At 48.4% G+C, this 15,216-nt stretch overlaps 1 long non-coding RNA gene across 2 annotated transcripts; it reads right to left on the reverse strand.

Moving 5' to 3' along the window:
- Window positions 1–240: 240 nt before the first annotated feature.
- Window positions 241–4,180, reverse strand: LOC123382369. 2 transcript variants are annotated; one of them, XR_006590641.1, is made up of 3 exons: window positions 3,446–4,180; window positions 2,687–2,972; window positions 241–376 (listed from the first exon to the last, which is right to left on the reverse strand). It is a non-coding gene; the product is annotated as an uncharacterized LOC123382369 (long non-coding RNA). The 2 variants fall into 2 exon arrangements; XR_006590642.1 differs by having other exon boundaries at window positions 2,486–2,972.
- Between the last annotated feature and the right edge of the window lie 11,036 nt (window positions 4,181–15,216).

Genomic DNA, 15,216 nt, shown 5'->3' on the forward strand with positions numbered 1-15,216 from the left:
CCTCACGTGGACGAGGGCTCCTGGAGTGCCTTCATTTCTTAAGCTGACGGACTATCGATTGGAGCGGAGATCCGACATGTTATAATCAATCTTTCCTCCCCATTTTGCACGATTCGTGCTCTGAGACTAGGATGTTTTGTTTTGTTGTGGTTTGTTTTGGTCAAGCGTTACTAGTAACTTCTTACACCCCGAGGGCGAGAGGAGAAACACTGGGAACCCTAGAACAGATTCTCCCCTGATCTTGTCGTGGGGCGATGCCTCCTCTCTGAGCCGAAGGACAGAGAGAGCCCCGATGAGGAGTCGGGAGCACAGCATTCCAGTGGTCCAGTCCTGATTTTTCCCCTTCACAGTTCTTCTAGGGCCTCCGTTTCCTCATCTGCAAAATGGGAACGATAATGTTTCCTACTTAAGAGGATTGTAGCAAGGGGTAAATGAATTAATGTATGTAAGCTCACTCAAACTGTGGCTGGCAGTCAGGGATGTGTTCAGCTACAATTAGCAAAAAATCCTTCTACCGTGGCTTAAACAGGTAAGAATTTATTTTTATCACACACCAAAATGCCCATGAATAGACAGCCTGAAATGGTAAGTGTCTCAACAGCAACACTGGGGACTCTAACCCTATCCCTCTTTTTGCTCCAACCATCCATATCGCCATGACCTTCATCCTCAAGCTCGTAACCTCATAGCCACAATATGGCTGCTGTACCTCCAGACTCACAGCCACATTCCAGGCGAGAGGAAAATGGACGGAAGAAAGGGAAAGAGGTGGTGCATGTATCGGATCAGCAAAATTTTTTTCCCAGAAACCCTCAGCGGTGTCTCATTGCCCAGAACTGTGTGGCCAACCCTGGTTTCAAAGAAGTATGGAAAAGCCATTTTTTTTTTCTTCGAGCAAAGCACACTGCTACCCTGAAAACAAATTGGCGTTCAGGCGGTCGGCACGAAAGGAAGAAAGGAGAGGGAGCGGGGAACTGGAAATTTCGCTTCCGAGGTGGAGGGTCAGAAAGTATTAGCCACCTCCTGACAATACCCCTTTATTCCCGATGCCCCACATATCAGCTAGAGCAAACCAAGAGCCAAGTATTAAATAGTGAGCATTTCACAATGACACATTTGAGAAGCGGCTCACTGTTTTCTGTGCCACAAGCTATTTATAGAGCAGGTTTCTAATAAACACGGATTGGCAGCTGGGGGGTGGGGGGAGGTCAGCAGTGCACGGGCACGGCTTTATTGATGCCTTGTCAATCAACGGCTCTTATTTTGCTGTTTAATTTTTTTTAAGTGCATGTAAGCACTTTCCCTGCTAATAGCAGATTTATTGAACAGCTCCACAATGGGGTTCGTCTCTCCCGTAGACCGTGGCAGCTGATTATCAACTTTGCGGCTTCGGGTCGGAGGGTAAATTAACCCCGTGCCCGTGGCCCCTTCCTGGGGAATTGCAGGGGTCTGGACAAATTCAATAGCGTCCAATAAAACGTCCTACCTCTCCCGCGCCGGGCACCTCGCACCGGGCCTCGGCGTGGCTGTGGAAGCCAAGGGTGTAATTTGACAAATGGAACATCCAGGCACGTGGTCATGTTGGCCATTTTGTTAAGACCCGAGGAGAATTCCGTGATCCGAGAAGGCTGGCCTCTCCCAGAACGCCGGCTTGCCCCTTCCTGAGCGCTCACGTTCCTTGCTCTGATCAAAGAGGTCCCCTGGCTTCAAACCGCACGTGGCGCCCCTACCCTTGAGCCTGTCATTCCGGCCAGGCCCAGCCCACCTCTTCTCTCTCTTCTCACCTCTTCTGTCTCCCATCTCTGCGTCTCTCATGCCCAGTGCTGCCAAGTCGTGACTTGGTAACCCTAAACACGTGTGCGATCTTTCCTTCCACACCTCACTTGGCCCCCTCCACCCACTCTCTCCCCTGACCTGCCATCGGCCCCCACGACGTTGCCACTCGTCCAGCTTCTGCCCATTCTTCAAGGCCCATCTCCAAATCTTCAGTATTATGATTATCATATTATTTATTTAATTTTAGAGAGAGTGTGTGTGAAGAGGGGGGATGAGCAGAAGGAGAGAGAGAGAGAGAGAGAGAGAGGGAGAATCTTAAGCAGGATCCACACTCAGCACGGAGCCCGATGCTGGGTTCGATCCCATGATCCTGGGATCATCATGACTGGAGCCAAAGTCAGGAGTCAGAGGCTCGAATGACTGGGTCACCCAGGCGCCCCTCCAAAACTTCATTATTTAAAAAAAATTTTTTTTAATTTTTTTTAACGTTTATTTATTTTTGAGACAGAGACAGAGCATGAACGGGGGAGGGGCAGAGAGAGAGGGAGACACAGAATCTGAAGCAGGCTCCAGGCTCCGAGCTGTCAGCACAGAACCTAACGTGGGGCTTGAACTCACAGACTGTGAGATCATGACCTGAGCTGAAGTCGGATGCTTAACCGACTGAGCCACCCAGGCGCCCCCAAAACTTCATTATTTAAGAAGCTACCTTTGCTCCTTCTCGATGCACGGGCCCCCGTCCTTATGAAAGCCCGCTGCTCAGTGTTGGTATTTCCGGAAGCCCAGACAACAATGACCGTAACGGTGATGATGGTGGTGATGCCGGTGATGGTGACAAGAGGTAGAAACAGCTCTCGTTTGCCAAACTCTTACTGTGTGCCAGGCAAGGGAATTTTCCCGCGTGTCTTACCGTTGCAAGAGCTCCACGAAGCGGGCACTATCGTTGTTTCCATTTTATAGACCAGGAAACAGGGACAGAGAGAAGTGAAACGACTTGCCCGACGACACCCCGCTGGCAAACAGCGGAGACTTGTGCCCTGAGCCGTAAGTCTCGAGGCCCGCAAGCTTGGCTTCGGGTCTTTGTGTACTTCCCTGTCCCCGGTGCCCGTCACAGCTCAGTGTAGCTACACTCCAGAAGGCAGGAACCCTTGGCTACATCCAGTGGGCTAGCCTCACCCACTCTCAGTTTACAGCATCTGACAAAGGGGAACAAGACGAGAAAGGGTCAGAAAAAGTTCCCAGTTCTGACCCCAGGTCCTGATGAGCAAAGACTTGGCTGGGGGGGGGGGGGGGGGGGGCGGTGTGGAATAAAAGCCCTTGGCTGGCACTTTCTGGCAAAATGAATCCCTGGGGGACTGGGGGCATGGTTCTCAAAGCTTAAAAGCCCCAGACCAGAGATCTTTTGGAAGAGAGATGGTCAACGGGTTCTTTTAAACAATAGCTGTGGGTGCGGGGTTTACAAGACAGATTCTCAGAATAAAAGGCCTGGCAGAGAACCCGCGCCTCTCATTCGTACACATCACCAGCCCCTTCCGCTCCAGGAAGTGTTGTAGCCGTGAGCACAGATCGGGGTCCATCGGGGTCCATTGGTCCCTGCTGTTCTCCCTCTGGTCAGCGAGGGGATGCCAGCCAAGGTGGAAATACTTAACGAGGCATCATTTTTAATTACCCAGATCTGGAGATTGGACCTAGAAAAGGATCGTTCATCTCTTCCCTCCAGTTAATCCCCCCGCACCTCACCACGGAAACCGGGTAGCTGGTTAATGTTACATCGAACAAAGGAGCGGAGAACTTGAAGGATCGAAATGTTCTGGGAGGAAGGAGCCAGACCGGCCGGATAGCAAGGAGGAAAGAGAGGACCCGGGGCTCGGGCCCTGTCGTCAGCCCCCTGGAGAAGGTCGGCCACAAGCGGGATTTGGGAGAGAGAACAAGGCGATACAAGGCAGGCGCTGTTCCTTCCGTGGGACAGTGGGCACCTTGCCTCAGTCCACGGCCCCTCAAACCCACACATATGCTGTCATGCTAACACAGCACAGAAAAGCCATCGAGTCGGACAAGGACTAGGATGACAGGCGATCTCCTCTTGGGTCAGGGCTGGACCAAAAGGGCTACAACAGAGGTGGCGAAGCCGGACATGTCACAAAGGCATAGCGGAAGTCCCTCGCGCCCCGCTCCTGGGGCAGGCCTCACCCTGTTGGTGCACCCCCACCCTTCCTGCTGCTACGATCAGCCTCTCTTTGCCTCAGGGCTTTCTCTGGCCCCTGGATCTCTCCACGCTCCAGCAGCCTGCACCCGAGACTGTACCTTCCTCTCCTTGCAGGAGGGAAACTGAGGCATGCCCTGCAGTGACTCTCACAGGGACCGCGGCAGGCTTAAACTCTAGCTGCGCACAGTAGTAACTCGGTCGGCTTTCTTCCCCCCCTGCCCCCAGCCCCCCGCATCCCACATCCCCACCCACACGCGTCCCAGGCTCACTTCCCCAGTAAACTACTGGCTCTCCCATCCTGGTGTCAGGACCTGCTTTGGGGGGAAGCCGAACTAAGACAAAGGGAGAGCTGGTGACAAAGGGAGGTGGACGGGGCCCCGGCGGGAGGCAAGCTCAGCCTCCCAGACCGGAGTTTGACAGAGACCCTGGAGATCTGCATTTCTTACGTGAAATCTCCCGCATTGTTTGGTAGGGGAAGGATCACAAGATAAAAATAGCAATAGCCTCCTGGTCAACCCAAATGCGTTGAGATTAGCCTGTGGGCCACCTCAGGCCTAGAGCAGGAGAGTGAGGCTGGACGGGTGAACCAGCACTTTTCAGGATGTATAAGGTGGGGATGACAGCCGGCTAGTCTCTCATTTCCCGCCAGGGCACTCAGACCTCCGGGCGTGTAACGAATGGCCTAGAAAGGCCAGAGTGACAAAGAGAACTCCCTGTGGCCTTTTCACATGTCACCCGGGTAGAGCGCTGTCACCTTCTCCACCTGCACCTTTGGCGACCCCACACCCCTTTGTCTCTGCCCCAGAGGCTCTCCATTGCTCAGGCAAAATTGGGTTCAATTCCCCAAATCGGGTGGGGGAAAGAATTAGCGATGTCAAGAAATTGGAGGTGAGTGGGTCCTCTTTTAAAGTATGAAAAACGTCTTTAAAACACTGCAATGTTGGGCGCCTGGGTGGCTCGGTCGGTTAAGCATCCGACTTCAGCTCAGGTCGTGATCTCACGGCTTGTGAGTTCGAGCCCGACGTCAGGCTCTGTACTGATAGCTCAGAGCCTGGAGTCTGTTTCGGATTCTGTGTCTCCAGCTCTCTCTGCCCCTCCCCTGCTTGGTCTCCCTTTCTCTCTCTCTCTCTCACTCTCATAAAATAAAATAAAATAAAATAAAATAAAATAAAATAATAAAATAAAATAAATAAAATAATAAAATAAAATAAAATAAATAAAATAAAATAATAAAATAAATAAAATAAAATAATAAAATAAATAAAATAAAATAATAAAATAAAATAAATAAGATAAAATAAAATAATAAAATAAAATAAAATAATAAAATAAAATAAATAAAATAATAAAATAAATAAAATAAAATAAAATAATAAAATAAAATAAAATAAAATAATAAAATAAATAAAATAAAATAATAAAATAAATAAAATAAAATAAAATAATAAAATAAAATAAAATAATAAAATAAATAAAATAAAATAATAAAATAAATAAAATAAAATAATAAAATAAAATAAATAAGATAAAATAAAATAAAATAATAAAATAAAATAAAATAATAAAATAAAATAAATAAAATAATAAAATAAATAAAATAAAATAAAATAAAAAAATAAAATAAAATAAAATAATAAAATAAATAAAATAAAATAATAAAATAAATAAAATAAAATAATAAAATAAATAAAATAAAATAAAATAATAAAATAAAATAAAATAATAAAATAAATAAAATAAAATAATAAAATAAATAAAATAAAATAATAAAATAAAATAAATAAGTTAAAATAAATAAAATAAAATAAATAAAATAAAATAAAATAAAATACTGAAATGTCTCATCTACCAGGCATGGCTGTTCCACCAGAGACCTGGGGTTTCTGTGCCATATGTCTCTGTTCTTGAAGCTCCAAATCAAAATTGGAAATCAGAGCATTCAAATGTCACTCTGGTCACAAGTAGTTATTCGGCCTCTCCTTACACACCCCCAGCCACAGAGGGCTCACTATCTTCCACATCAATTCATTCCATGGCTGGGTGGCTCATTTATTATTTTTTTCAACTGTTCTTTTTTAAAAGCTTATTTATTTTGAGAGAGAGAGAGAGAGAGAGCACACGTGTGAGCAGGGGAGGGGCAGGGAGAGGAGACAAGCAGAATCCCAAGCAGGCTCCGCCTTGACACGAACCGTGAGGTTATGACCTGAGCCGACATCACGAGTTGGACGCTTAACCGACCGAGCCAGCCAGGCGCCCCAAGGATGGCTCTAACTTTTAGGATGCCGTCTCTTCTATGCTGAAACCCACCCCATTGGCTGAATTCTGCTTTGTGGAGCTGCATCCTTACAACAATAAAACTCAGTGAGGAGGTCAAGAAGCAGGCTGGGTGAGGCTATCAGAACCTCCAAAGTAGAGAGGGTGCCAGGGGCGTAAATGGTTTGAAAACACCCAATTGAAGTTATAATAGTTAAAAAGGAAAGCCGAAAAATAAATACTATTTTCCCAGAAGACGAATAAGAGTATGACGAAGCCTTGGCTGATAGGATACCCAGAGGACAGACTCACACGTGTGCCGGCTCAAGGGAGAGGCACCAGAACCCCCAGGACAGTCGAGGTTTTTATATTTATTGAAAGGAGACCCGGTGTTTCTCAAGATGGAAGGTCTTGGTTTGATTCATGTCTCCATTTCCTCTTCCGGCAGCTGAAGGCGGCTGTCATGCCTGTCCACTTGCCCCGTCCTCTTGGGGGCAATCACCCCCAGTTCAGGCAAACACTTCTCCCAGCCTGGGGCACGGCACCCTCCCTGTTCTGGCCTCAGCCCCGCTCAGCGCGCGTGGTCTACTTTGCAGAGTGGGCACGCGCACCTGCAAAGATAACGGCAGATGAGATGGGGCGAAACTTCGGGAAAAATGTTGTTTTAAATTACAACTGTTTTAAATGTCAGGACAAAGACTTTATCGTCAAGTGAATTACACCAGAATCAATTTTGTAAAACTAGTTCAAGAAACTTCGGGGCACCCGGGTGGCTCCGTTGGTTGAGGGTCCAACCTTTTTCTCAGGTCTTGATCTCGGGGTCGTGAGTTCAAGCCCTGTGTTGGGCGTGAAGCCTGCTTTTAAAAAGGAGTAGTTCGGGGCGCCTGGGTGGCGCAGTCGGTTAAGCGTCCGACTTCAGCCAGGTCACGATCTCGCAGTCTGTGAGTTCGAGCCCCGCATCGGGCTCTGGGCTGATGGCTCAGAGCCTGGAGCCTGTTTCCGATTCTGTGTCTCCCTCTCTCCCTGCCCCTCCCCCGTTCATGCTCTGTCTCTCTGTCCCAAAAATAAATAAACGTTGAAAAAAAAAATTAAAAAAAAATAAATAAAAAGGAGTAGTTCAAGAGAGGGGCCTGGGTGGCTCAGTCAGTTGAGTGCCTGACTCTTGGTTTTGGCTCAAGTCATGATCTCCCAGTTGGTGCGTTCAAGCCCCACGTCAGGCTCCACATTTCCCTCTCTCTCTGCCCCTCCCCTGCTCGCTCTCTCTCTCTCTCTCTCAAAATAAATCAGTTAATTAAAAAACAAGTTTAAGAAACTTTAGAGACGGCCTGGTACCCCCTTCTAGCTTTGTCCTTACACAGCCTTTCCTCTGAGTGTGAGACAACTCTCTGTGCCTCTTTTTCCGAGGACGCGAATCCTAAAAGATCAGGGCACCGTCCTACGACCTCAGTTAACTTTACATCCTTAGAGGCCCTGAACACAGTCACATCGGAGGTTCGGGCTTCCACAGAGGAATGTGGGGGAGACACAATCTAGTTGAGGCCCCAGCAGCCCTGCTGCCATTGTTTGCTTTGGGGAGTGCCCCTAAATCACGGAGAGAGTGAGGTCATGCTTCTCTGCCTTTGCCGGTGTTTTGGGTGGCAAGTCTGAGATGCCCCGCGCTCCCGAAGCGTCTCCTCACGCGGGGTGACGCCCAGAGGCGGAGTCGGTGAGGGACACACGCCTCACCAGGCTCCCCTCGATTATTGGTCAAGGTTGAGCCAGGCTGGAGCCAGCCTTGGAGTATGCAGAGGGAACAGTGTGGAGCTTGGGAACCTTGAAAGCCAAACCATCGGAAATCACCCGGCCCCAAATCTGGAATTTCTGGCCTAGGATTCCCCCCTCCCCAGGTTCCAGATGGAGGCAGGTCAACTCAGTTTTGTTTGGACTTCAAAATATTACATTTCTTTCCAAACCTTCTATAATCCCAAGAGCATGTGGTGACTTCTACAGTGACAATATGTTCATTGATTCATCCATTCAACAAATATTTATTGAGTCTCTACCATATGCCGGGAATAGTGTTTGGCAACTAGTGGTCCCCAAGGACCTACTTTAATGACTAACTAAAACCCGATGTATGATTAGCAAAGCCGTCGCTGTGTGTGCGTGTCTATAGGGCCGGTTCCTTCAGCAGGCCGAAGGGCCGCTGTCTTACTTCCATCTTTCCTCCATTGAACAAAGTCATCTCCTCCCGGCTTGAGAACATTTGGAAATTCTCACCTCGCATCCAAATTAATGACGTATCATGACCGGCGAACTTCAGGCAGTCCAAGCTGGTTTGACCTCAGTGGGGGGGCACAAAGCAGCCTCTGAACTCCATTCTGTCCCAGTCAACCCCTTTCCTCCCTCTCTCTCCCCCACCCATGCTAGGTAAGGCACTTGGGGGCTTCAACAAATGAAGATCCAGCTTTGTAGTTCAATTAATCTGTCCTTTTTTCCAAAAAGTAACTGGCCCGGCTCAGTAGCTCTGCAACCCTGAGTGAATCTTAGAATCTTGGGAACTTCTGAAAAATAATGATGCCCAAGTCCCAAACCCAGAGCCTATGTTTCAGTTGGTCTGGAATGTGGCCCAAGCATCCAAGTAATTCTACGTTGCAGCCAATATTGTGAATCACTGAGAGTCATTTCCCCAAGACAGCTTCAGGATTCCTCGGAGGACACGGCTGGGTCACAGGCATAAGTTGGTCTTACACACCTGGTGCCCAGAACTTTGCCAGAGGCTGTAAAGGAGGAGTCATTTAAGTTCTGAGTCTTGGCCATGTCACCTGTACAATGGGCTTTATACCCTTCACCGTGTAGCATCCTGGGTTGATCCGCACGGAGAGTAAGGATTCTCATGGCGGGACATGAGGCAGGCGGGCAGGGGCTGTTTGGGGTCAGGGAAGCTTTAAGGGAGTCACCAGATCACACAGCGTCTTCACCCACTGAATACTAAGAAGGTATTATTGCCTAGCTTTGCCTGCAGGCACTGAGGCCATTTTAGGCCATGACACTTTCTCACACGGCTGGTGTCTCGGGGGCAAAGAGCAGACACCCAAAGTTGCACGAAAAATAAAATGTTGCGATAAAAAGGTCGACTGTTTGGGGACGCGGCTCTCAACACCCGAAGAGAGGCCGTGGAACGGTGGCTCACGGAGGACAGGAGCCAGGGCCCCATGACCAAGCTCTCTCTCCAGCTCCATGGCCTTGAATCATTTCTTTCCTCTGCATCTTCCTCCTTTTCTTTGTCTGCAAACTGGCTTCTCTGCGCAAGGCGGCCGACCGGCACACGCCGAGCTCACGCTTCCGCAGTCTAAGTAACACACAGAAACTCACCAGCAGCGGCAAACGCCCGGTCCAAATGCTGGGCGGAAACAATCTGATTGGCTCAGCGTTGGTCAGGTGACCACCCCTGGCCCAATCAGCTGCACCCAGGGCTGGGCTCTTGGGATTCAAATATGGCTGAAGGGGAGCGAGAAGAGAGAGGCAGGTCTCAGAGAAAGGAGCCCGGAAGAGACGCCCCAGTTGGTGTCTACTGTAGTCACACCCAGGGTGATTTCGGTGACAGTCTTACAGATGACCTGAGCCAGTCTGGGGGTTTACTGGTCTCATCAACCATCCAGCTCACCGCAGGGCAGGAAGGCAGGAGGTGAGGGCTCTCTCCCCGGGTGCCCTGACTTCCCTCCTCGCCCTTCATGCAGCTCTTGGGAGCTCTTGGCACAAAACAGTCTCCAGCCTAATTACCAGCCGGAATTAATCAAAGGTATTCCCAACTGCACGAGCGATGCTAGCCAGGAATGTCTCCGAGTTGAAATTCTTAAAATACTTTTGTTTATGAGGAAGTTTTACATGTTAACTTCTGCCAAAAGCCAGTGAGAGGAGCAGTCCCCACAGACATCTGAGATCACTTTGGCTGTCTTAATTCGCTCATGATGTTTCATTAATATCAATTTTCTCCCCGCATCCCAGCCTGGCAGGTTCTTTTTACAAGTGTTCTGCTCTCCCAACCCCTTGCTTTTTGCTTTGTTTTAACTTTTTCTTAGAATTCTTTCTCCGTCTTCTAAGAGGTTCTCCTAAATCTCCACAATGCGCACATCATTGGGCTCTAACAGCTCCATTTAAAAAAGTGGAAGACATCACAGCCTTCATGGGTTCTCCCCCCGCCCCCCACTAGGAAGTTACAAGAGGGAGGTTGGAGGGGAAATAATCTAGAGAAACGGACTTTCATCGTGCTTCTTAATCCTGCCCTTGGGGCTGGTGGTACGGAAATTCCATCCTCCCCGCCCCACCCCTCCAAACTCCAGGAGTCCCGAGTGAGCATCATCTTACTTGATCTTCTCAATGCCCAGGGACAGAGGGCTGGTGAGGAGTCCTAATCCACAACCACCACCAGCATGGTCAGAAGGAATCAACTGGACGTCATGTCTGTCTGGCCAGTTTCTTACTCCATAACAGTCATTGGCTTATTTGCCCTCAGATCTATTCACTTCTCTGTGTTGCCAAGCTCCCTCGCAAAATGGTTTCTGGGTTCAACCAATGGAAGGCTCTGGCAGAATTAAGGGGGATGGAAGGAGGAAGAAAGCCAGGGTATATCTCTTTCTCTCTCCAGTTTCTCCTGTGGTATCTATGGCAGTGTCTAGGTGTCTTCCACGGCTTTGATTCCTGGTGAGAAACCCAGCCATGGGTCTTGTGCTCCTTCTGGACAACCTGAATCTTGTTTTTGGTTGCAACACACGACCCCGTTTTCTCTTTAGCTCCAGGAGTGGTAGCAGCTTCCTGATGTAGCCAAGGTCTGGGTTGTATCATCATCCCTTGTTTGGCTTCTCAGATCTTCCATTTTCTGTGTGATCAATCCCTTCTATTAAATTATCCATGTTTGGGGCGCCTGGGTGGCTCAGTCGGTTGAGCGTCCAACTTCGGCTTAGGTCATATCTCACAGTTTGTGAGTTTGAGCCCCGCCTTGGGCTCTCTGCTGTCAGCACGGAACCCACTTTGGATCTTCTGTCTCCCTCTCTCTCTGCCCCTCCCTGCTCTCTCAAAAATAAATAAACCTTAAAAAATTTTAAATTCTCTATATTTGAACTATGTAGGGCATTTTTAGTCTTTCTGGTGGACCCTGCCTGATACATTTGCCCACTCAAAATTAAAGTTCTCTTCCTGCCTATAAAACAGTGTTTTGCAAACTCTCTGTTGCAAAGGACCATTTTTAAATAATTTCAATCCATCATGGATTGACACATAACTGGTATGCTGCTGGAACCACATGCAATTTATCATGCAAATTCAACAGTAATGGAACTGATCTACGCCCTGATCAATGAGACAAGTCTATCAAGCATGCATTTGGATGTCAGAGCAAAGTAAAATTGCTATGAGAACTTCAAAACTTTTGCTCTCAACCTGTATAGCTGTCTCATCACAGATCTCTTACAAAGAGTTTATCAGCTGGTGTGGGAGCATGGACCGCACTTTGAGCAGCACTGTTCTGGGATCCATTTGGTTCACGTGTAGGGCCATCCCACAGCTTGGGAAATCTGGATGAAGCATAGATCACTTTCCTTTGGCTTATGCACAATTCCCAGGCAGAAGCTGTATTTCTCGCACAGACCACGTTACCCACAACTTGCCAGCACTAAAGATATATATACTGGGGCGCCTGGGTGGCTCAGTCGGTTGAGCGTCCAACTTCGGCTCAGGTCAGGATCTCGCGGTCCGTGAGTTCGAGCCCCGCGTCGGGCTCTGGGCTGACAGCTCGGAGCCCGGAGCCTGCTTCGGATTCTGTGTCTCCCTCTGTCTCTGCCACTCCCCCGCTTGTGCTCTCTCTCTCTCTCTCTCTCTCTCTCTCTCTGTCAAAAATAAACATTAAAAAAAAAGATATATATACTAAGGATGGCACTTAGCAGGGACCAACTTCTTTTCGAGACAGTTCATTTAATCCTCACAATGGCCCCATCACGAAATGCCGTGATTATCCCCATCTTACAGAATGGAAAAGTGAATCTCGGAGAGATTACATAGCTTCACCAAGATCACACAGCTTGCCAGTGACAGCACTGGGACTCTTAGCCAAGTATGTCTGATTTCGCCGCCCACGGTCTAAGCTATGATGCTGAACTGCCTTATTCATCTTGAACATCTCAACCTGAGATGTTCGTCCTGAACAGTCGTCCTGAACAGAGTGTAACACATCGAAGGAAAAATTATGAAAGATCTGAATGACCCAGAGAAGCTATGCCTGGTCTGCGCCCTCTCTCACCCGAAACAGGGCTCTCCCCAACACCCTGTCATTGGAACCCACTCTTTCCCAACAAATCTGCCCCATCGACGTCCTCCTTAAAGAAGCCTCTCCAACCCTTCTAGGGCACTTCTCGGCTTCCTATAGCTGGCAGCCTGCACTACACTCTCGAATTCAGGTTGAATACCATACAATCTTATTGTCCCCGGACTGTACTTCTTGTCTCCCCACGAGTCTGGAAATCCTTCAAGAACAGAGGCTTTTATAATAACAGTGGCTCCTGGCACAGAGCTAATATTTATTAAGCACTTCTTGGTGCCAGACGTTGTAATTAATAATTGTTTAATATACACAACAGAACGAGTGAGGTGCTTTTACTATACCCTTTTGACATACGAGGAAACTAGGATGAAGAAAGCTTAAGAAAGTTTCCCCAAGTCCACCAAGTAGGGGCTGGGATTTCAACCCTTGAATCGTTGGCCTCCAAAGCCAATCCTCTTAGCCACGGTGTGATTCTTGAATTTTCGAGATGCTCCCACCTCTGTGAACGAAGTAGGCCCTTTCAGCGCCTCAGGGAAGGAAGGAAGTACTATCACTGAGAGGGCTTTAGAGCCAAGAGAACCCTTGGAGGATTTGTCACTTCCCATTGTGTGCATGAGGACTTCGAGGGTCGAGGGTCAGGGTGAAGTGGCTCGCTCATGGTCACGGTCATACAGCAAGCCCATGTCAGAAACACCAACAGGTCCTGAGTCCCAGCATGGAGATCCCCTGTCTACACCAGCTGGATGGCAGGCGTGCAGACATTCACCTGACTATCGTGCTCCCAAGAGAGGCACGCAGTGTTTTCTGGAACGCGTGCCAGGCAAGCGCTGATGCCAGAGAGGAAGGCATAGAAGCCCCGGATGTTGGGAATGGTCCACGGAGGTGAACGTTTTCAAGGAAGGAGAGGCAGCTAAGTTGCCGAGATGTGAGCCCTTGCCTGGGAGTCAGAAGACCTGGGCTCGAAACCCTGTTCTGCTGCGTGAACTTTAGCAAGTTACTTACTTTCTCTGAAGTTGTACACTCCCTTGAGGATCCTAGAGACGGATCTGTCCCGCCGACCCCTCAGCCGACACGGAACTCCTCGGCAAGACAGGACAAACCCCTGTGGTGTGGGTTTGCAGGGAGGACGGAGGTGAGTATGGCCTGGGAATGGCCAAGAACCGGTTCCCGTAGAATGCCCTAGGAAGGTGGGTACAATGTTTTCCCGTAATCATTGACTTTTTCCAACTGTAAGAATGATGCTGACTTACGCTGGAGAGTCTAAAAGTTCAGCAAAGAACACATACATCCAGGAACCAAATACCTGGAATCTTACCTTCTGAGCACCCTTTCAGTCTTGTTCCTGGTCATGGTATAGGCTCCTACGGGGGCAGTACAGGTCGGTAGCTAAGAGTGTGGTTTCTGGGGTTTAGCTACCTGTAGTGAAATCCCAGCCCTTGCTTATACCAGCATGTGACTTTGGCCGGATCATTTTTCCTCTCGTTCGCTGCCTCAGTTTCCTCCCATTTAAAAAGGGACATTGGTACCTGCCTCGTGGGGTAGGTGGGGGGAAAACACCTAAAGGGACTTAGGATAGCACCTGGCACACAGTCAGCACTCTTCAGTGTTTCGTCTTAACACGATACTTCACGTCTCTCCGGACACGATTAGAAATTCTTCACAAATATGTTTTTCTGAGCTTAGCCACTGTTGCATGAAGGGGTGTATCAGCAGTCTCTTGAGAAGGGTTCCGAAAACCGAGGGAGACAGGGGAGGGGCCTCTTGGTGGGCACAGGCCGTATTCCCAGAACCTTTCTTTCAGGGTCCGTTTCCCTCAGCGGGTGTCACCTTCTCCTGAAACATCTCTCCTTCCCTCTGTCTCAGACGCCACAGAAGCTCCGCCCACACCCCTGGGTCCTTCTCCCGGGTTCCGAGAGCTCATCCTCCTCCCTCCGCCTGCTTGGCTGCTGACAGCTAGAAGATTCCAGGCCAGTCGTTTCGTAGAAGGGCCCTCCTTCAGACTTGTTTGATGTTTCCCTTTGATTAAATTCAGGTTATGCATTTTTTTTTTTTTTTGAGAGGACATCAGTTTCATTTGGAAATATTGAATCCGCTAGGAATTAATTTGGGTAGAAGTGATATATCTTTCTTCACGTACATGAAACACCTGCTTTATTAGGTAGCAAATGTTTAATTGTAGAGATCGTGCCTTTCTGTTATTCAAAAGCCAGTGTCCTGTCACGCTGTTTTGTGGCTTTACCGTGGCTTTGTTACGTGTCCCCAAACTTGGTAATGAGCAAATTCCCACTTAGTGATGCTCCTTTTCTCAGAAACTTCCTGGTTCCCCTCGCCCAGTAAGTTTTGCAGGTGCATCTTAGGATCGTATTATCAGGGTCCTCAAAAAATACCCTCGTGATTGAAGTTGTTTTAAATTTTTTTTTAAGATTTATTTATTTTTTTTCTTTCTTTTTTTTTTTTAATTTTTTTTAACGTTTATTTATTTTTGAGACAGAGAGAGACAGAGCATGAACAGGGGGGGGGGGCAGAGAGAGAGGGAGACACAGAATCTGAAACGGGCTCCAGGCTCCGAGCTGTCAGCACAGAGCCCGATGCGGGGCTCGAACTCACAGACCGTGAGATCATGACCTGAGCCGAAGTTGGACGCTTAACCGACCGAGCCACCCAGGCGCCCCTAAGATTTATTTAT

Source organism: Felis catus, chromosome E2 (assembly GCF_018350175.1).
Source record: "Felis catus isolate Fca126 chromosome E2, F.catus_Fca126_mat1.0, whole genome shotgun sequence".
Taxonomy (NCBI): Eukaryota; Metazoa; Chordata; class Mammalia; order Carnivora; family Felidae; genus Felis; species Felis catus.